The following is a 23,915-nucleotide window of genomic DNA, read 5'->3' as shown; positions in this document are numbered from 1 at the left end:
AAATAAATATAAAATCAATTCTTTTATTTATTTATTGTCATAAATTATAATCTCAAATAGTTTTTAAAATGTAATTCTGCTTATTCTACTACAACAATGTTACAGAAGAGAAAAACAGTGAAAGAAATACTACATTGGTATTTCTTGTGTTTTTAATTTTACAATAACATTGTAAACTCTATGGAACATGAAAAAGAAACTATTTCTTAAAGAGATTTATTTCAAAATTAAAGCATTTTGTTTGTAACTAAAGTACAATATTTAGACAAAATTTCATGTGTAAAATTTTTATTATACATAGATATTTTTATACCCTAAACATAATTTTAAAACCATATTTTATAACGGGGTTCTAGATATGTCATTTATTCACCGGATGAGATTTTAAATGTGTCTAAAATAAATTTTTAGCAACTGGCACCATGCTCTAGTTACTTTCTTAAATTGTAAACGCATTAACAAAACACATTATAAGTATACACATTTGTTTAGGACATTTGTTTTAGAGAGCAAAATAATCCAAATGTAAACATTGTAAATTTCTTAGACAAATTTAATACTATTTGTTATATTATGTGAGTATGTATTACAGAAATGATTATAGGTTTCGTAAAACATATTTGATACAAAATTCTACTAGCTTAGCAGATCGTTCACGTGTCATCAGTAAAGAGCCTCCAGTTCCATCAGCATTTCTCCATATCTGAGATGTCCGCACATGTCTGCCTGGTCCTAAAAAAATACCATGTAATAATAAAATTTAAAAGTCTTTACAAACATTTCAAATTTCTTCATCAACTGAACCTTCAAAATATATTTCATCCTACTTCCCTGGCTGGGGTAATTTAACAGGACTGTATATATTTACTGCCCTCAGAAAAATACATTTATTCAGGTGTAAATGTATTACATGGATCTTCAATATCAATGACCTCAGCATAGGTTTCAATAAAAGGTACATATTTCCATATTAGTTGACATTACCTTATATTTTTAGAGAACATATTTTTTACAACGTTATCATTTTAACTGTTTGTGTTTTTGCTATTCTGGTTGGTTTACTAATTAAATCTATGAATTTGTTAGATGACAATAGATCAAGAAGCGTAGTTGTGTCCTAAGTTGATTTAAAATAAGTTCAATATCGAAATCACCACATTTCAAGTCTGTTTCAGTCCGACCCTGAGGTTTTAACCCCTGAGGTCCGTAAAATAAGTATTGGAACCGCGGTTATTATGGTGAAAACTGTCTAAACATCTGAGTGGCCTTGCCCTAACACAGCTAGCTTTAACCCATTAAAGCCCAACCGGTCGTTTTCGACCCATCTAAATACGTGTAAACCATTTTGTAGTAAAGCGTACTATTCCGTCTGTGATGTTTTTGTCTGAGAGTGTACTAGTCTACTGACCTTGAGAAAAGGTTTGGGGCCTCTTCCCCCACCCTTACTACTAATCGCAGTCTGCTACATTGAGAGTTGCACAATACATCATGTCTGCTCCACTTCACAGGTTAGTTTTATACATACCATGTACTTTTAAAACATATCTAATAAGTGAATATTACTATCAATATTTATGTAGTAAACAAAATGTTTATTAGTGAGATTCACGAAACTTACTGACTTTTTACTATTAGATGATAAACTATTAGTGGGTCGAAAACAACCCGTTGGGACCAAGCCCATAGCATAGGCCTAACCTCAAACCTAGCATTGAATCTTTTTTCAAGTTTGTAAGTAAAAAGCGCACGCTGGTAAATTGAAATCAATATGTATACACATTATACATAAAACATTATTAACATTTATGTTATCTGCTTTTTCAACAGATTTTATTTTTAACTTTTGGGTTATTTCAGGATCGACAGTCCGCTTACGCTACCTGAGATCTTAGAAGCCTTGGAAGACACTGCGTCAGAATACACTGCAGCTGATATCTATATATGTTCTCCCGACAATGATGACCCTCACAATATCACAGATGAAGAATCTGGAGAGGAAGATTTTAATGACCCAAACCGAGTGTGCCATCGTCAGCTCCAAGCCGAGGCAGAGATTCGATTCAAAGGAATTGAAAACGATGAAGATACACCAGGTGATCAACGTGGTGATCTTAGTGACGTACGCGTTGAAGACAGAGGTAATAATTTACAAATAGCTACACATTCTAAAGCTATTGGAAAGAGAAAACCCGTTTGGAATGCCACACATGAAGGGCCTAAATTTAAAAAGGGGGAGTAAGCTGGGAAAAGCCTGCACCCAATAAAAAGATGAACCCCGTTCGAAAATGGGTTGTATGTAAAAATAAAACTGTAAAAGCGTGCAAAACGATGTGAGGTCCCACTGCATGATACCTGTTTTGCAGATTTCCGCAAAGAGTAATCATTTGTGTAATAAACATGTCTTTCAAATGTGTTTGTAAATAAAGTTTCCACTATATACACTTTATTGTGTTTTACTAAGGCCTTACTCCCAACATTAATGACCCATGTTAAAAAGGATAAGGAATAATTGATTTTTTATAGTGAATAAAGTATTTTGAGAAAAAAAGTTTTGGGCTTTAATGGGTTCATGATTCGCCAATATTAGAAAATACTATATTACTGTTTTATCATAAATCAACCCTAGAAATAAATTATCAATCGGCCAGCCCTACACCCTGCCAACACCTCTGCAAGTCCTATGACGATTACTCTTTAAAGCACTAAATATCTGGTTTACAGGTTTTTAAAAATAATGAAGCTCCTACTTGAACATCTGTAAATTAAAATTACATTTATGTTAACATTTGATATAAATTCAACAGTACATTTTATTAGAAACTCCAAATTCAAGTCTGTAACATAATTTAACAATCTTGTTTCATAAATAATTTTAGAATAAATTTTCATGCCTCCGTGAATGTAGTTAGTTCTAATAAAGCATGGCAATTGGACATACACATTAAAACAAGCACAATGCATTTTATGAAAGTTTTGCCACGTGTCACAAATCAAAATAAAGTAAGAATTAAATTAAATAGAAACATTGTTTTCATCTAAGTTTCTACTAAATGCTTTGTGCATTAAAATAAGTTGTCCTAATTGGCTCAGGGCAACTGCAAGGAATGCAGACGCCAGGACAATACTTTGTATCCATTGTCATCTGCCTAAGAGTAGCTGAGTAAATAACATTGTCATTTAATGTTAGTTTAAAGTATCTTAAAGCTTTGATGATTATTTGACATGTGCTTTTCCACTTGAGCCTTTATCTACCACACAGGCTAACTAAACATTCTACAAGTTGACAAGAGAGACCTGCTCTTTTCTTGTCAGTAAGGCCTTCTCGTTGTTTCCTTTGATGCCTTCTTATATATGGATTCTTATTCTATTTGATTATGGACATACATTTCATTCCAGCTTTCTTGTATGAAATCTATTTCTACCTTTTTTATAATTCAATAGAATTTGAACTTAATTTTTTCTTGCCAACTTCCAATAAAATTATGCATTGCAATTCTTTTGGACTTTCCTTCTGGATATGTTTAATAATCGGCATGCATTGAGCATCTCATCCATCTCGTAGCATTCAGACTATTCTATATTTTTAATGAAGAGATAACAGATCTCCGTCCATAGGATTTGGATAGGGAGGTCCTCCCTGAAAGATGGCCATTTCCCTAATCCATACGATTAAGGATCTTCTCCAACACTTTGGGATATACCCAGAATACAAACTTAGTCTAAAAGTCACAATGGTTGAATAATACTATATCTACCTCTCTTTGTGGTCGTTCAGGAATCAAACCTCTATAAATTTGTCCAAAAAAAAGAACTTGAAATGACTTAATGTAATATAGAGGGTGAAATAAATCATGCATAAATTAATATTAATCTACTCTGAATAAATAGTGTTATAAATTTGATGGCTACAGATTTTGCTAGTTATCATTAAATGTCATAAATGAAATTTCCATTCTTCAATAACTCCAATAATTTAGTGACAAGTTTCACTTGTATATTTATTTGATGCATGTACCAAAAACGTTCTTTTACGTTGTTTATTATTTTCATCCCATTACTACATTAAATTTACAAAAAGAATAAAGTATTTTTCTGATCTCAAACCTAGAGTAATGTTATAAAACACTACTTGAAAAGTAAAATGTATAAATTATAAGATATTTTAATAATAACATTTGCTATGTGTAATATTAGCAAATAGAAAGTGTGGCTGAGGGACCTGGTAGTCGACTCGAACCCCCACACATGAGCACAGAGGTTTGGGGCCAGCCTGTCACCTTCCATTAACAAATATAAAACAAACATTTTTGCAATTGGCCTGAGAATTCGAAATAATATTTTGTTTTTCCTCTACAATACATGACAACTCAGCTATAACTATTCCTGTTTCAAAGTTTGAATGGCTAATGTCTCAAAATATTGGAAGGTATTGGAAAATGTGAAAGAAAGATAACAGTTGTTTAAAATTTTTAACCACTTGTTATTTTGGATCTATACAAAAAAATAGTCAAGTTATGTATGATATTTGGAGAAATTTGAATAAACACTATCTTGAAACTTTTTATTGACAATGTCTGGTTAATTAACTCATTCAAGCTATGTGGAAATACTGTCTATGTACCAAATTTTGGTTTGGTATATTATAAAACTTATAAATTATCATATTCACAGTCATTTCCACAGTAAAAATAAATACTAGCCTACAACTCCACATACCAAACAATGTGGTGCGATGCCTTGCTATACTGAAACTATACAAAAAATAAAGACCGTACAGAGTTTTGCTTAGTTAAGAGTCCAAGATGTCACTGGCTGTGTTATTAAGTCATATATTTGGCCATTAAATACATATTTGTACAATAGGCTACGTCATACAGATACATACAAATAAAAGCAATTAACATATACAGTTAAAACTACCTACAGACTAACTTTGGAAGACTAGACTAGATATATCACTTTTAAAGAACTCGTCAATTTTATAAAAAGGATTGTTCAACAGCCAATTGTATAAAATATTTCTAAAACTATTGAAGCTATTATAATGAGCAGAAATGTGCAGTCTATTAAATAGCCTTATGCTAACAATTTCATAAGAGAATTTAGTTTTACTTAACCTAGCAAAAGGTACATGAATTTGGTGAGAATTTCTAGTAGCATAAGAGTGAACATGCTCATTGAGGACATAATTATTAACATTATTTTTTGCAAAAAGTAGACAAGATAAAATGTATAGATTTACAACAGTTAGTATTTTACTGCAAATAAAGAAGGGTCTACAGTGCTCAAGACAATGGGCGTTGTTGAGAATTCTGACTGCTTTCTTTTGAATAATCAATACTTCATTTATACTGCTACAGTTAACCCATAATAATAGTCCATATGTAATTACACCTTGAAAAAGGGCAAAGTAAACCATTCTAAGATAGTGTTTGTCTACACAGTGCCTCAAATGGTACAAGAGATATATGTCCCTGCTCAATCTTTTACATACATTATTTATATGAGAATGCCAGGTCAACTTTGAATCCAGAGTGATACCTAATAATTTAACCACATTATCATTACAATCAGCTTGAAGTCTTAAGGAGAAAACCATATTTTGAGCTTTTTCTAAATTCAACAACAGAACATTTGATTTATACCATTCATCTGCTTCATCTATCATACATGTTAGTTTAAGCTCTCTTTCATTTTGATTATTTACTGTTGTAAAAAAAGTGACATCATCAGCAAACATTACTGATTTATAACTCACATTGTACCCAAGATCGTTAACCATAATTAGAAATAAAGTAGGGCCTAGAACTGATCCCTGTGGCACGCCAAACTTTACCTCAGAAGATTTGGAAAGATTGCCATTAGTAAAAATGTTTTGTTGCCGATAACTGAGGTAGGATTTAAACAAAGAATTTTGAATGCCTGTTACACCATAGAATTTAAGTTTTCTCAACAGGATGTCGTGATCGACACAGTCGAAGGCCTTGGAGAGGTCGCATAAAACTGCGCAGGTGTCAAAGCCTGCATCGAAACCAGCCAAGACACCCGAAACAAGTCCCCCAACTGCATCGGTTGTCGACATCCCGGCTCTAAAACCAAACTGACTACAACTAAAGAGATTATTTGTTTCAAAATATAAGTTAACCTGGGTTTTAATGATGGCTTCAAAGACTTTAGAAAAAACTGGTACCAGAGAGATAGGCCTGTATGATTTAACACTTCTATGATCACCCTTCTTAAAGATTGGCACAACCTTTGACACTTTTAATTTACTAGGAAAGATTCCCTCTTTAAGCATTGCATTTAGACACATGGTGAGAGGGACATTCACTCCACTGCACACCAATTTCACTAAATTATTTGAAACATTATAAATATCACAGCTTTTGGAACTTTTTAACTTTAAAATTACTTTCACAATATCACTATACTCTATAGGCTGCCAGGCGAAAGACTGATGTGAAGGTAAGTGTTGCACCTCTAGGAGCTCATCTGGCTTTGTATTTGCTGCGGGGATTTTCTCTCGGATTTCATCCACTACCGAAATGAAGTATTCGTTGAAAGAATCAGCATCCGGAGTAGTATGTTGTTGTTGTTTCGGTTGAGTCTCATGTTTTATAATTTGCCACGCAGCTTTGCAAGTGTTGCTTGAGGACTGAATAAATTCTTGGTTAGCATGAAATTTAGCTTGTTTTAGAGCACTCTTGTAATTGATCTTGGCCAATTTATAATTTTTAGCATCCCTGGGATCTTCAGTCGCTTGTGAAATATTAAAAAGTGAAATAACCATAACCATTTTTTTGCCAACTGAGGAGTGAACCAGTTGCGCAGACCTTTAGGTTTATGGTAATTCTTGAAGTTATTTGTTCTTGAGTTCCTCATTGGCAAATAAATATTCATCCAGCCTACAAACACATTGTGAAACTTATTATACATTTCTTCAGCACTTAATCCTTTAAGAGTTACACCCCAGTCAATATTCTGTAGACAAAGTTTAAAATCTTCAACTGCAGGCCCAGGTAATGGTCTGAAAGGTCTTTCAAGTCGTTGAACCTGTGTAACTTCTTTTGAAGCTGCAATTAGCCGGTCATAAATGTTAAAGGATAAAAAACTGTGGTCAGATATTAAAAGATCAAGGACATTAATATTGTAGTCTGATGGTCTAATGTTTGTTATTGTGTAGTCAATGCAGGCTAAGCCTCTTGTTGGCCTAAAATTGGAATAATAAAGGCCGGCAGTTCTCAAGAGATTATGAAGCTTTACAGTTGTAGTATTGTTCCCATTTGCTTCTATATTCAGGTCACCACACAGCACTATGTCAATCTTAAATTTAATCAAATAATCCAATAGATTTTCCAATTTTTCAAAAAAAATGTTATTGTTTCCACTTTGTTGTATTCTTCTAAGTTTAGATTAGAACATTTAAAATGATGTATTTAGTACATTGTTTGCTTTGTGAAGTTTCAGTATATACCGATAGCTGATAGAACGGACGAGCTGGAGCAATACCAGCAAAGAAACAACATCAGAATTTTTGGCATCAAGGAGGCGGAGGGTGAGAGCACCGACAGCGAGGTGGTGAAGCTCTGCCGAGAAAACCTGGGCATCGAGCTGCCAGCAGAAGCTATATGTCGCTCCCATTGTGTCTGCAAGCAGCTAGGACCAGCAGCGGATGGACGAATACAACATCGCCCCATCATTGTCCGTTTCATCAGCTACAGATACCGGCGGTTGGTATATGACGCAAAAAAGAAGTTGAAGAGCACAGGAGTCACCATTTGCGAGGACTTAACATCTCGTCATCTGGAGCTGTACTGGAGGGCTATGGCGCTGTATGGTGTATGGTTAGAAACACTTGGACTAGAAATGGCAGTGTTGTGAGTCGACGGAACTGGGGGAAGGGGTTCGGCGACTTGGCTGTCGGATCTATCAGCAACAAATCTGCGCACTTCCAATAGCTAGTAAGTTTCAACATATACAGTACATAATGTAGCCTGTATATATATATATATATATATATATATATATAAATCGATATGTTTAGTTTATTTATTACGTGTATATATATTTATTTTTTCATTTAATAATTAAGGGTATTATTAATTTATATAATAAAGTATTAACTCCTTATTTAATCAGTTTTTTTTGTTTTAAATTAAATATTGTTTATTTTGTTGTTTCTGGTTATATGTTGTAGAACTGAATATTTCATCAAATTTTATTTTTTATTTAATACTATTATAGTTCATATTGGCTATTTATTTCCTTCTCAGAACATTTGCTTTTAATTTTATCATTGAAAGACATCTTAAATTGATACTATTAACATTGTATTTATTAACTTTAAGGAGCCAAAATTGTCATGGCATGTGTTTAGTTTAATGTATTAGGCCTATTGCGTAGAATTAGAGTATTGTATGTGTGTGTGCGTGTGTATGAGTCAGTCAGTGTCGCGGCCATGGTCCGGAGCGAGCATGTCACGGCGCCGTTGATTGTGGACCCAGGATAGTGGGTCCACACAGTCCTCGCCACGCTGGTCGCCTCTTCGCCTTCACCAACTCGTCCTCCCCTCCATCCACAGCAGATGTCCTCTCTCTTTCCTTATCTCCCTATCCTAGACATTTGAAAGCCACTCATATCAATGCGCAATCGCTGAGGGGGCATGTTTATGAGCTTAGAGAAAATTTGGCCTTCAACAGTTTGATTTAATTGGAATTTCAGAATCCTGGTTTAAGCAGAGTATTCAGTCAAGCAAAGTTTTTCTTCCTGGTTATGTTTTACAATGGAACGATAGATTAGGAAAAAATGGCGGAGGTGTTGCAGTGTATATTAGGGAGGGCTTAAATTTTAAACCGGTTCTTTTGTCGCCTTCTGAGTACTCGGCTGGGCCAGAATTTATGTTTATTAAAATTGGCTTGTCTGGTTCAGATGTACTATTACTGGGAGTGTGTTATCGCCCACCCAGAGTTGGACATATGACAGATTTTGAAAATGCTCTCTTGCACCACATGCACAGATATAGTCATATATTGATCATAGGCGATTTCAACACTGATTTTATGAAAAATAATCAACACTATAACTACAGACAGCTGACTTCCATGTTTGACTCGTGTAATCTTACAATAGGCCTGCTGCCACTGGAGCCAACTCATCACACTGCCGAGTATGACACACTTCTTGACCTCATGGTGGTTTCGGAACCACAAGATATCGTCCTTCATGGGCAGCTTCCAGTCCCTGCCATATCAAAGCATGACCTAATCTATTGTGTTTATTCAGTAAATATACCTAAGATACTACCTAAGCTAGGTTTATCAAGTATACACTTTAAAAACATGAATAAGGCAGAACTTATGTCCGATATTTTATTGATCCCAGGGCATAACCTAGAGAATCTTGACTCTGTTGATGACATGGTTAATGGTTTTAATAAACAAATTTTATCTGTTTATGATAAACATGCTCCTTATGTGACAAAACGAATAAATAAGAGGCACCCAGTGCCATGGATGAGAAAGGATATTCTTAGCCTGATGGCCCATCGTGATAGCTTATATCGAAGAGTGAGGCGCTCTAATGACCATATACTTATGGATCAATACCGTTTAATTCGAAACAGGGTTAAACAACTTCTGCGTAATTCCAGGTTGAGATATACTCAAGGTCTTTTTGAGAATAGGAAACAGTCGTCAAGCGACTTATGGCATAAGGTTAAAAGCCTTGAAATAGGAAAACAACGTATTTCACAACCAGTTCGTATACCTCTGAATGAGTTGAACCAATTTTTTACGTCTTTTAGTCAAATTTTCAGTCAGGAAAAAGTGGAGGACTACTTAAAACATCTTCAAAACCTACCTCACCGTAGTTGTGGTTATCCTGAGTTTACTTTTAAACCTGTGATACAAGGTGACGTGTTGAAAGCTATACGCCGTATTCGTAGTAATGCTGTCGGGTAAGATGGCATCCCAATACGCCTCATAAAGAATATTCTATTTGTTGTCCTTCCAATAGTCACATTTATTTTCAACACTTCTCTTAGGAGTGGAATTTTCCCATCACAATGGAAGTCTGCTTTTGTCCGTCCTCTTAATAAGACCAGCACCAGCATCATGTTCAGATTATAGGCCGATAAATATTCTTCCTGCATTATCTAAAGGCCTAGAGAGTATTGTGCACTGCCAATTCACTGAATATCTATCTCACAACAACATATTTAGTGACTATCAATCTGGTTTTCGGACTAACCACAGTACAGAAACTGCACTTTTAAAAGTGACGGATGACATTAGGCTTGCTATGGATCACAGACAGGGCACAATTCTCACTCTTTTCGATTTTTCAAAAGCTTTGACAGCGTAAACCATAAAGTATTGCTAGCTAAACTAAGGCTAATAGGGTTTTCTAGTCATGTATTAACTTGGCTGAGATCTTATCTGTCAGGGAGACGGCAGTGTGTAAAAGTGGATAACATGACTTCGGACTGGGAAATTGTTACTTGTGGGGTGCCACAGGCATCGATTCTTGGTCCTTTATTATTTGTACTGTACGTGAACGACATTCATTCTGTACTTAAACATAGCTCATATCACATGTATGCCGATGACCTGCAAAAAAATCTATTCACACTTTAAAATTGACTCCATTAATGAATGTACCAACAAAATCAATAGTGACATAAAAATATCGTTATGTGGTCCAAAAATCATGGCCTGAGACTAAACCATGCAGAAACGAAACCAATCATTATTTGTCACTCTCGTTTACGAAACTCAATAAACTTCAATACTATTGAAACGTTAACTGTAAATGGTAACACTCTGCAATACTACAACAAGGTGAAGGATCTTGGTTTGACTATAAACTCGACTTTGACTTGGACTGACGCTGTTGCGGAGATTTATTTGTAAATGGGTTTTCGCATCTATTCACTCACTCAAACGTTTACAACGATTTTTACCTGAACATATCAAGCTGCTCTTGACTAAATCACTCGTACTTCCACAATTCAACTACTGTAACTCCGTGATCAATGATATGACCATAGTACTTAGTGAGAAGCTGCAAAGAACTCAAAATTATTGTACACGTTACGTTTACGATGTGAGACGGGAGCAGCACATCACACCGTACTATATTCAGTCAAATATTCTAAAATTAAAAGATCAAAGATCCATAAAAATTCTAAAACTAGTTCATTCAATATTGAAATGTGGTTTCCCAAGATATTTTTCTGAATATTTTAAATCTGTGTCTCATGTAGGTGTAGAAGCACTCGCTCTGGCTCATGCATTTTGAGAATGCCTCAGCACAGGACTGCAGTGTTTGATAAGTCATTCCATGTAATGACTGTAATGACCATGAAAAAAAAAAAAAAATTGCTGACACTTAACATTCAATGTGAAAGTGCTCCTCATATTAGTGCAGTTATTAGTAGGTAAACCCAACAAATTGCTTACTAAATACTCACCACCACAACTTCAACAGCAACTGTAAGTGTTACAACTATAATATAATACAAATATAAAAGATAAAGCAAGAATACATTGAAAAACTAATACCACAGAGCTGACCTACATTAAGAGGCAGCAATTTCACATGAAACTCATATCCAACTTCAAGAATATACCACTCTGAGAGTAGCAAAAGCACAAATCTCTGCATTAAATTACAAATAGTGTAGTTTAATTAAGTGATGTCAAACACATTAAGCGAATAAACACGATTATTTTACCACTATCAAAGACAACCTCACAGGCGCTACACCATATGTGACAAGGCCGCTGACCCAGATACCGCATCAGCAGTGCTACACCATATGTGACAAGGCCGCTGACACCAGATACCGCGTCAGCAGTGCTTATGCTACGACAACACCTTTTAGCTGACTGCAGTACAACTAACACTGTAACTGCTTCTATCTGGCTGACAAGGAATTGATTACCCATAAATCAAACACATTTATTTTCAACTTCTGACTAATTCTGACCACTAGAAGTCTGCCAATTACTTGACAAGGTGTCTCAGTGGTGATGAATTGAGTAGTTGCCACTGAGTACTGTGTCTAGTAATACACTCTGGTCTACAGTATCTTACATTTTTGACATGGTTATTAACTACCTTAAATCAATCTAAATTTTACAGTGCAATTCCTTATACCTGACCTTTTTGTAATTACTGATACTCTATTAAGAATGCCATCAAAATATCCCTGTGGTATATGCTCAATAGGAAAAGTAAAAATACTCAGGATTAAAGTGCACTGGTAAATGTAAATTGTGGTGTAGGCTGTCAGAATATCAGTGAAAAAACTCTCTTAAAAAAATGTCCTTCAATAAAATAAATGACTGGAAATGCAACAAATGTAATACAGACTCTTCAAACCTACTTTCTCAAGTGACAGCTGATTCAAATATAAGCTTCCCATGTAACACAAACATGAACAATGGTTCTGATTCTCCAAACATTTTCTATAAAGAACTTGAACATAGCCTAATTGAGAACAACTTTTTTGAAAACACAGCTAGTGAAGAGGGAAAGCTTGAAATGGCTGCAAAAATAGGCTCTGTACTACTCAACAAGAATAATACCTTGAAAGAACAAAACATCAGACTCAAAGCTGAACTTGCTAGCTGAGAAGAACAGATTGAAGAACTTAATAATGAAAAAGAAAGATACACAGAGAGACTAGAAGCACTACAACGCTGTCTAGACGATATGCAAACTTCACTTGATAGAGAAAACCAACTGCGACGGAAAAACCAAGATACCTTTGATGAGCATGAGTGTAAAATGGGGCAAATAATTGATGATTACATTTGTAAGATGAATGAGAAAGACAAAATAATAAAACCCTGCAAGTTAAATTTGAAAATCAAATCAACATCAATATGTCCAAATCAACCATCAGTACCCGCTTCTCAGACCCAAGGCATCGAGAATGATCCCTCATCTGCAATAGCCTCTCCATATCTGCTGCTCCAAATCCTAAACATAAATAAAAAACAAGAAAAATATGGAAAAATATGATGATAGCATTGTCTTCACAGCTTCAACAGTTGTCTACTAATCAAACAAAACAGCTCAGCAATTTGGATCATTTACCTGTGGAGAGTAAACCTATCTGCACTCAAAATTTAAATTATGACCTGACTAACCCCGGGACAAATGAATCACTGACTTCGACCCCAGGAGCCAGACAAACCTGCAGACAAAGACTGAACGAAAGTACATTGACTAACGCCTATCCAACATCAACCCCAGGAGCCAGGACAAACCTGCCGTCAAAAACTGAACAGAAGCACGATGACCAAGAGACTACCCAACATCAACCCCAGGAGCCAGACAAACCTGCCGTCAAAAACTGAAGCGAGTTGAAAAAACCTTCTACTAACAATAAAAGAAACAACGTTTTCAGTGTTTCCTTACAGGTAGCAAGATTTACAGCTAATAAGGACAGGCAAGGGGGTGTGAATCCAAAAATAAAAGTGCTGGCAAAGAAACCGCCAATAACTGCAAAAGTCCGCAGTCACAAACGAAGCTCTAGAAGAATTCTTCGTAAAGCACATAGAATTCTACAAAAAAAATCAATGAGAGCTATAAAAGTAGTGCTATTGAATTAGAATTGCTGCCAGAGCACTCTGAACCTAACCCTTCAGATGAACCTTGCACACAGATGGCAACCTCCTCAACAGGTCCTTTTTTAGAGGACAGCCACCTGAAAAAGGCCAAAGAATAACAATTAACACTCAAAGGCCTGGTTTGGATGGAGAAAACATATTGTCGATTTTCCATCAAAATGTCGACCGCATCAGTAACAAGGTGGAGAGATTAAACCATTTATTATCCTCTCTCAAGCCAGATTTGGTAGTTGTCACAGAACACGGACAACATGCAAATAACATCATAAATACGCAATTAAATGGTTATACTCTGGTCTCCGCATTTGGAAGAGTGCATAACATTAAAGGAGGGGTAGCAATTTACAAAAGTAACAAAATAGAGATGAAACTACAAGTTTGGAAATGGAACATCTCAGTATACCCCTAGTCTGTGAAGTAACAGTTGCCTCTATCAAACTTTCGGGAAAAGAACAACTTTATATGATAGGTGTATATCGGCCCTCCTAATAATCTGATTGACATCACAGCAGAAGCTATCGAGGTCCTTCATAAAGTTCTGGATAACATTCCGACTCACAGCAGAATTATTTTGATTGGGGATATAAATATTGACATTTTAAGACCTACTAGGGAAACTATTATGTTTGATGAATTTCTTTTGTCCCATAACATGACACGACTCCAACTTTCGGCGACCAGAGTATTTCAAGGTCATCAGTCCTCCATAGATGCTATCTGCACAAATGCTGAAATTGATGAATCTCAAGTGAAAATTCTCCATACTGGTATAAGTGACCATTTCGGACAACTTTGTTATCTGCCTCTGTCTGTTGAATCAAAAAAAACTACTACCTCTCCTCTCATCGACATGTAAGTCCAGAGAACTTAACAAATCTCAAAACGATATTTGGCTGAGGAATCTTGGACTAATGTACTTCAACAAGATAGTGTGGAAGAGGCTTACAGACAATATTTGAAAGACAATAACATACTTTTTAGATCTCACTTGTCCAATCAAGAAATTCAGAGTTGTGGCAAAACCAAAAGCTCGACCATGCTATGACGAAGAAGCTCTCCGCTTAAAGAAAGATTTTCTTAAAGCAAATGAGAGATATTGTCTTTCTGGCAGCCAAGAGGACAAACAAACTTCTACGCAGCTAAAGAAGGCTTACGACTTAAAACTAAGGACCTTAAGACAAGAGGCTAGTGCTGCTCATATTGACAAACGCTGCTAACAAAAATAAGGCTGTTTGGGAGATCATAAACAGCGAGAGAAATCATCAGCACAAGGACACAATTTTCTGGATTTGACTTCATAGTTAAAAAACGGAGACAAAATTGACGACCCTATAGATATAGCCAACCATTTTAACAACTAATTTCTCAACTATTGCTGATGAAACTCTCAAACAGAACCTGTGCATCAACCCAACAATGCAATTTGTTCAGAACCCACCTGTTGGAATGCCACTGACCTCTATGGAACCCACATCAATTGAAGAAATAAGTAAAGTAATAGACTCACTAAAAACAAAATCCTCTTTTGGCTTAAATGAAATATCGTCAAAAATTCTAAAATTTTGTAAAAATGAAGTAGCGGTACCGATTTTTCATATCACACAACTGTCTCTTCTGCATGGTACTTTCCCCTCAAGTATGAAAATTTCCAAAGTTATCCCTCTTCACAAAAAATCCAGTAAACACCACATAGAAAATTTTAGGCCAATATCTTTAATTCCAACTGAATCCAAAATTATTGAGAAAATTGTACTCTCTAGACTTTTCAAGCATCTTCAACTGAACAACCTTTTGACAGAGGAACAGCATGGTTTTATTAAGGGACGATCCACCATGACTGCAATAGTAGATCTGTTGGAGCACATTGTGGACAATATCGAGGCTGGAAATAATGTAGTGGGAGTGCAACTTGACTTGAGTAAGGCATTTGATTGTCTAAGCCATGACTTGATTATAAGAAAACTTTTTCATCTAGGAATCCAAGGAACAGCACTTTCATGGTTCTCAGCATACCTTGAAGGAAGACGCCAGGTTGTAGAAGTGACTCAGAACCATAAAAAGAATTACTACAATTTCTAGATCTGAGGTCCTGTCAATGGACCGTGGTGTACCGCAAGGATCTGTGTTGGGGCCTGTACTTTTTATATTATTTACTAATGATTTTCCTAACGTTTTACATTCATACAGTAATTTAGTCATGTATGCTGACGATTCTATGCTATTAACTGCCAATAGCTCAGTGGAAAATCTAGAAAATAAATTCATACATTGCTGTTAACATTGCTATGGACTATTGTAGAAACAATGACCTGGTTTTCAATGAATCAAAGACGAAACAAATTTCATTTGGGAACAAGAAGGATGACATTTCAGATCTACCAAATCTTCAATCTGTCAGCTCAACTAATTATCTTGGAATCATTGTTGATGACAAACTCTCATGGCTAAATCATATTAATAACTTATGCCTTAAAACTTAGCTCAGCAATCTATGCCATAAAAAGGACGAAAGCTAATAAGCACGACAAAAGCCACAATAACAGCCTATCATGCTCTGTTTGAAAGCCATATGAGATATGGTTTAGCGGTTTGGGGTGGTTCAACTGAAAGAAATCTCCAACGAATCCTCATTCTTCAAAAAAAGGCTCTAAGAATCATGGCCGGCTTGGGATGTAGAGAGAGCTGTAGAGGGGTATTCAAAGAGTGGAGGTTATCAACAGTAGTCAGCCTTTATAATTGTAGAATGTATTGTGATAGCTACAACTCATAATGTCCAACAGCACCAAGACATTCACTCTTACAATACTAGGCATGCCAATAACTTTACTTTGCCGATCCACAAGTTAACTCTCTCTGAAACAAAACCAACCTATGCTGGGGCAAAATTCTTCAATAATCTCCCTGATGAGCTGAAGAAAATGGAAGGAAGGAAGTTGAAGAAAAGCCTGCACTCCTGGTTCCAAGAGAGACCCTTTTACTCAGTAAAAGAATTCTTGAATTGGAGAGCCGACTCGCAGAGAATGTGAAGACCTAGGCAGCTAATGACAATAAACCTGGGAAAATTTTTTTAAGATAATATGTATTTGACCGCCATTTTCCTTCTTGATGAATGTGAAAATAAAGAATTGTCTTGTCTTGTCTTGTCTTAATGGCTTGTAGGTTGTGGAATGCCCTTCCCTACACAATTACTTCCATCGCTAGCTGTTTCCGGTTTGTGGCGAAACTGAAAGATATGTATCTTGAGCGGTTAGCCGAGGCAGTTCCGGTCTGAAATGCTGTGGGCGTGACACTGGCAGAGGGATGAATGTGAGATTGTGTGTGATAAAAATTAGGATTCATTAGCAATAAATACTTTAATTTATTTGTATATTAAAAATATAATTTTATTTTATATGTTTTAAAAATAATAGAGATAGTTAATTTATTAATGTGTTAAATTTTAATTATAACACGTTAAAATATTACATTAATTTCACCACATTGTGTAAATGTAATTATTTCATTATTTTATTATCATTATTATTTTTTGTTTTATTCTTAAGATAATATTTATTTAATGTTTTAAATTTTATGTTGTCATAAGTTAAGTGTAAGGGCCATGCGGCTCTAACTTTGCCTGTAAAAATAAAGAATTTTTCATTTCATTTTCATTTATATATTTATATAATTATCACAGTTTCTGTGTCCAAGACATAGACTAAAACTGTGATAGTGATTACATTATTGATAGCTGAGTGTAAATGTGCAGTCACAACTGCTGGACAATCAATGGACTAAGTAACTTAGTGGGGGTGACTGAAGGCAATGTTAAACATCTGTGACTGAAGCCCAAAAATGAGAAACTATGTCAAAAAAAATCTTTTGGAAAACAACATCAAACCAAAGCAGACTTTAATTATGCTGCTTGAGTACAGAATATGTGTTAGTGCATGAAGTAAATACGAGGGGGTACCCAAAAAAAAACCGGAATTATTTTATAAAAATTATATATTATCAAATTTTTTACAATACGACCTTATCTCCTTCAAAATAATCTCCATTACAACTAATACACTTGTCCCAACGGTATTTCCATTGATCAAAACATTTTTTGTAGTCATCTTTAGAAATGGCTGCAAGCTCGAGCTTCGTTTTTTTCGTAATCTCTTCAACGCTGTCAAATCGTTGACCTTTCAAGCCTCTTTTCATGTGTGGAAATAAAAAAAAGTCGCATGGAGCGAGGTCAGGCGAGTAAGGTGCGTGGGGCAGCGGAACCATGCCGTTTTTGGCTAAAAACTGCCTAACTGAGATGGCTGTGTGTGCCGGTGCGTTGTCGTGGTGGAAGAACCAGTCTCCAGTCTGCCATAAATCGGGTCTTTTCTGGCGAACACTGTTGCGCAATCTTCTTAAAATCTCCAAATAAAATGTTTGGTTGAAAGTCTGACCTGGAGGAACAAACTCAGAATGAACAATGCCTTTAGCATCAAAAAAGCAAATCAACATGATTTTGATGTTTGATTTGACTTGCCGACATTTTTTTGGACGAGGTGAAGATGGCGACTTCCATTAGCTTGACTGTTGCTTCGTTTCTGGGTCATAACCATAGCACCATGACTCATCACCAGTAATTACCTTTTCCAAAAAATCGGGATCATTTTCGAGATGTTCTTTCAGAAGGCGGCAAGTTTCAACTCGATGTGCCTTTTGATGGTCAGTCAGAAGTCGAGGAACAAATTTGGCAGCAACCCTTTTCAGTCCTAAATCTCCTGTTAAAATTCGCTGAACCGAGCTCCAAGTTAACCCACTACTCTCTGATAGTTCCTCAATTGTCTGTCGACGGTCGGTGAGCACAAGTTCACGAATATTCTCAACATTTTCGTCCGTTCGAGAGGTTGATGAACGTCCAGAACGAGGTTTGTCTTCAATCGACATGTCGCCATTTTTAAATCGAGCGAACCACTTGTAGACCTGAGTTTTCCCCATAGCATCATCTTTGTAAGCTGTATTCAACATTAAAATAGTTTCTGCAGCATTTTTACCAAGTAAAAAACAAAATTTCACAGCTGCACGTTGTTCACTTAAACTTGCCATGACAAAAAACGAAACAAGAACAAAACAGGGTTAGCGAAAACAGTCACTACGAACAAACAGAATGCACTAGGACAACGGAACTGGGGTCACTGAGCTCGCAATGGGTTGCGCGACACACGCCTAGCGGCAGGAATGTGTACTACACGCTGCCGGCTGCCAGCAATACAATTCCGGTTACTTTTGGGTACCCCCTCGTACAAGTTAAGATACCAGATTTTCCAGTTGATAAATTCATCAAGTATGTAAAACATATTCTTAGTTAGGAAGGCTACAAGGTGTTTGCTAAGTGGTGTCAGCCTCTTGTCTTCCGTAAAATGCCTTGGGAGAAGATTGCATAATTTTGCTCTTGTGTAAGAGAGTTCCTGCAGCACCAGTTTATGACGTTGAACTTTCTTGCATTTCTGATTTTTTGGCTATAAATTTCTGCTAAACGTTTTGTACTGCTTTGAAGAATGTAAATAATAATGTGCAACACACAAATGGGTGAATACCATAACAAAGTACTTTCTTGCTGAATACAAATGAAACCATAATTTTGGAAAATATAGTGATTGAAAAAAGGTCTAAAATACATGTGGCCAAAAAATAAGTTGGTTTTGAACTCTTTTATTTAATTAAATACAAACAAACGTAAGGATCTACAACATGCCATGCAATTTTATATTATATATTTTTTTAATCCTCTACTACACCTCAATATTTAATTGTTTGTGGAGATAACGAGTGGAGCGCAGGAGGAATGTGGTCTCCACATATCAGGGCTCCTACTGTGGATTTCTGATCCTCTTTAGAACATTCTTCTTTGGTATGTTTTCTACAACCTTAAAATAATAACAAACTAAGTTAGTCTGTACCGATAAATGATAATTAACATATTATATTCTAACTGTACATTAAAGACAAATATTTTGAAATTGTATTCCCCAATCAATGAGAAACCTGTGTTTGTGTCAAATAATTTATGGAATAAACTTACAAATAATTATCTTGGGCATCTTCACATGGTAGATTTAGTTGTGTAACGGACGAGACGGGACTTTGGAAATAAGAATCAGAAGACTAGTTGGCCACAAAAATCTGATTTAATTTAATCTTTCACCATTATTAAAATACTATTTACATTCCCTAAACTGTAATTTTAAAATATATTAAACACTCATCAGCGAAACAGTAGATTAAGAATTTAAGATTTTAGAGGGAAGGGCAAACACGGAGCGACGCATTATGTTCGAGTACCGGCGATCAACTCACTCCACGCACATACCTTTTCGCTACAAATTTTGTTAAAATGGCGGACGAGACTCCGTACGATGCTGCTCCCAAACGATTTACTTGGGCGTAACAGAGTCTAGAAACAATACAGCTTGGCCAGACACAGGCTAAAGTCAGCAGAATCAGCAAATTCCTCAGCCAGCTGCAGCTAAAGCTGCCACGGGTATCGGGCGACTTCCGCTTAACAACTCAGTTGAGATCAACTAGAAAATTCCGAGCAACTATTACTTGGACTTATATCTTACTAAATAAAATATATAATAATCACTGTTCCTTATTTCCTTTTAATAACTTAGGTGACGGTAGATATTTTGTAAGTAATAGTACTTACATTTTACACAATATTAATACTGTTGTACTTCACTGGACAATAATAATATTGACCTCGCAGTATCAATTGGTTAGGGGCTTTCCTAATGGGCCGTCACAGTTGATCATCTAGTATTTTATTTGGTAGTTCATCTGCTGGTTCATCGAGTTGTTCAAGCCATTCAATTCCATCCAAGCTGTTTTCATGGGGTGTAGATGGACCAGCACATACCAAATTTTGTTAATACAGCTTGATCTTCTTCCTGTACAACAGTAAACATGTAATGTATATTTAACATACTTTCAGTTCCATCAATTTTCTTTATTTTTATTAATGAATACGTTTATTCCAGCAGTTTATATGTGACATATATACAAATGGTTCCATTGTATATAAGTAATATCCTCTTAGTTTTAGAGATTTAACTATATATATATAATGGAAAAAATAAATGCACAGAGACTTCTTATAACAATAAAAGAAAAAGACTTTGTACAATCCTTTATTTCAACTTAATGTCGTTCTATACATGCAAATATTTTCTAAGTAAAATACATGTAAAAGGTATGTATCTTTGAATCTCATATTAAAATGTATAAATTTTTGGTGGAGGATGTGTCTTATAGTTCTTAAGATAGCCATTTTCCCCAGTCTCTGTTATTCTCATTAATAAAGCATCATTTTTATGAAATTCTTTTGTGTTATCGGTGGTCTCCAAAAGGGTACATTTTCGTTATGTTACAGCTGATTTTGTAGAGCATAAAATAAGAATAATAATAATGCTGTCAAACTTACAACTTGTAATATTATTACCATTTAACATATACCTGGTAGGCGGCAGAGGTGCTCGAACCTGTGGTGCCCCAGCTTGACTTCAAGGTACAAAACATTTACAGTGGTAACCCCCTTTAGAACATGCTAGATACACCTATGAGTAGGAGGGCAGTGTACAAAATGTTATTATGTTCTCCAGATACAGAAGAAATGATAGCTTACTAACAAATCTCCTTAAGCCAAGGTGCCAAACAAAACTATTTGAATGGGAGTTAAACTAATTGAATACTTTTGGTGCAATGAGTTAATTTTGTACTTCACAATTCCATTTGCCTTTGATAGCCTTAATTACTGGTAGTCTTTATATTTTAATTAAATTCTAGTATTACCTACGCCTAGAGTGTAATTATGAGCTAGGCCTATTAAATAATGTTTATTAACTGGAGTTATGTCTACTAATATCCAATTTAAAGTTTTGGTAATTATGAAAGTAACGACAGAAGCAGCAAAATACGAGTTTTGCATAATTAACTTATTGGAATCGTCCTACTGAACAAAACAATTTAAGTTTCACGGGGTAGAAATAAGAAATAACAAAGTCGTATAACATAAAAAATGGAACTGCTTTTCACATGCGGAGCAATATTTCCATGTCGCACATCCGCATCAGGCGTCACCTGAACTTTTGTGACCGTGATTCAACCTTGTGATAATGTCATCAGATGCGCCGCCATCTTTGGAAACGTAAATGAAAAATAATACTGAAATGAGCAGAATTTTTACCCCACTAAACAATGTATTTTTTTTACATTTTGGGCTATAAATTAATTAGTTTTTATCGGGTTGACGAGTGCTGCCCTGCACTGATGTCAATGAAAGAAAAACATCCCTTGAGTTACTACCTATCAGTAAAATATGAGATGGGCTGATCAGAAATATAAATTGGAAAGTAATGCAAAGAAATTTATGTAAAGTGTAAAAAAACAAAATAAATCATGTAAAAATCCAATAATAATATATAAATAGATAGCAATAGAAAACACTTACCATTACAATGAAATAATCTCGCTTTGGTCAAAACGTAAACTTCTAACATGCCTGACAAAACATTCTGACACACACAATTCACTGATTCATCGAACTAGTAAATGGTTGATCCACGATTGACAAGCACTCACTCGATCCGAACTACAGTACATTATTTTGTGTATCACTAGACCACAGCCCCATAATGCTCAGATAACAGATAAGTTATCAGTCCAGGCCGCAAATAACATTGAAGTACACAGATATTAAGACACACAGCAGACAAACAGAACATTGCAATATTTAAAAAAATCTGTTTGTGAATATTAGCCCCTAAAACTATGTTACAGTATTTTTTATTTGCACCTCCTAAAACCATATATATATATGTTTGTTCAGGAGGACGAGCAGAATATGTTAATAATGTCAAATTCGTGATTTTCCGGGTTGGCCTTTAACCTCATAGATAAGTTTTAACTAGTGATTATGTTAGTAGGAGAAAGAATGATATGATGGGGTTCAGAAAGTATACATTTAACATTTTCAAACCAACATATATTACAGGTTAGAATAGTTTTACTTACCTTTTTTGTAAGGAGGCATGATAAAAGAAATGCTCTCGGCTTCAGATGATGAAGTTGGGTATACATGCTCATCAGGGCTGTCCAGAACCGAATAGATCAGATAAACTCCCATCATTCGAACTGTCAACCTCCATCCGATAAAGTTAAACACAACAGATTAGGTATGAACCACAATTAAATGCTCCATGCTTCTAAAACTAAGCTCATTTGTAATTACCTCCAATAAGTCACAAAACAACAACCATTGGTTGCAGTTGCAAACAGGGAAACAGCTGCACCAGTTTCTGAGCAGCTGATTTTCAGCTGTTACAACATCCAAAAACAATGTGCTGAATATTGTTAGTTGTAACCATGCCATTCTTACTTGTTTCATAATTTACCATCAGATATCCAGTCATTTTACTGTAAAGCTTACGGTTAGAGCTTTTCAGAAAAGCCATAATCCCATTTTCGCACAAAACGTCAATGAGAACTTTGTCAAACGAATGGAGATATGTATCTGTGGACCATTTAATGGTTGATAAACAGATTTAATAAGATTTGTTCAGGTCAATAAGGAAGTACATATATATGATATGATACGGTTGTATTTATACTACAGTCGGGAACATTTCACCGTTTTAATTGTTGCGAATTTATTGCAGTAACAAGCCAAATAATCCTTAGTATGTACGTTATAGTAAGAGTAGGAGTTATTAATCAAATCTTATGGGTTTTCTTGTCATACGTATAAACTGCACATTCTTAAAACTTATGACCCTATTAAATCCATATAATTTAAATGTCCATTTATATCTTTTGACACATGGAATCTGTAAGCGTTGTTTGTTTACAACAATAATAGTATCCCACATAAGTCCTGCGCATACGCCCAAGACGAGTTTTTGAATGATGTCATAACCATAACAGAATGTCCTGACTTGTGTCAGCCACGACTAATCAAAGTCCGGTGGATGGCTGTTATCAGGTGTATCACCCGTTAACTCCGGCCGTATTTATCTGTACACTCACTATTTATTCAACTCCTGTTCTGTTACGATACGCTGGCAGTACTGTTACACTTGTACCTAATTTTGTATTTTTTGTAAATGATCACTTGATGTTTGGCAACTCATATTAAGTATGTTTTTATTTGGAAAGAAAATATATCTGTATAACAGGACGTACTAGCGTTTCAATTCCATGAATAACTTTTAAATAAATAATCATAAAATTACATTAATAAAAAGTAAATGTTTA

At 35.4% G+C, this 23,915-nt stretch overlaps 1 long non-coding RNA gene across 1 annotated transcript; it reads right to left on the bottom strand.

The window, feature by feature from the left end:
- Positions 1 to 82: 82 nt before the first annotated feature.
- LOC124369245 lies at positions 83 to 22,909 on the bottom strand. Its single transcript, XR_006923057.1, has 4 exons — positions 22,677 to 22,909; positions 20,314 to 20,554; positions 19,403 to 19,531; positions 83 to 732 (listed from the first exon to the last, which is right to left on the bottom strand). It is a non-coding gene; the product is annotated as an uncharacterized LOC124369245 (long non-coding RNA).
- Between the last annotated feature and the right edge of the window lie 1,006 nt (positions 22,910 to 23,915).

Source organism: Homalodisca vitripennis, chromosome X, assembly GCF_021130785.1.
Source record: "Homalodisca vitripennis isolate AUS2020 chromosome X, UT_GWSS_2.1, whole genome shotgun sequence".
Lineage (NCBI taxonomy): Eukaryota > Metazoa > Arthropoda > Insecta > Hemiptera > Cicadellidae > Homalodisca > Homalodisca vitripennis.
The sequence above is the reverse complement of the archived record's forward strand: the minus strand, read 5'-3'. Positions and strand labels throughout refer to the sequence as shown.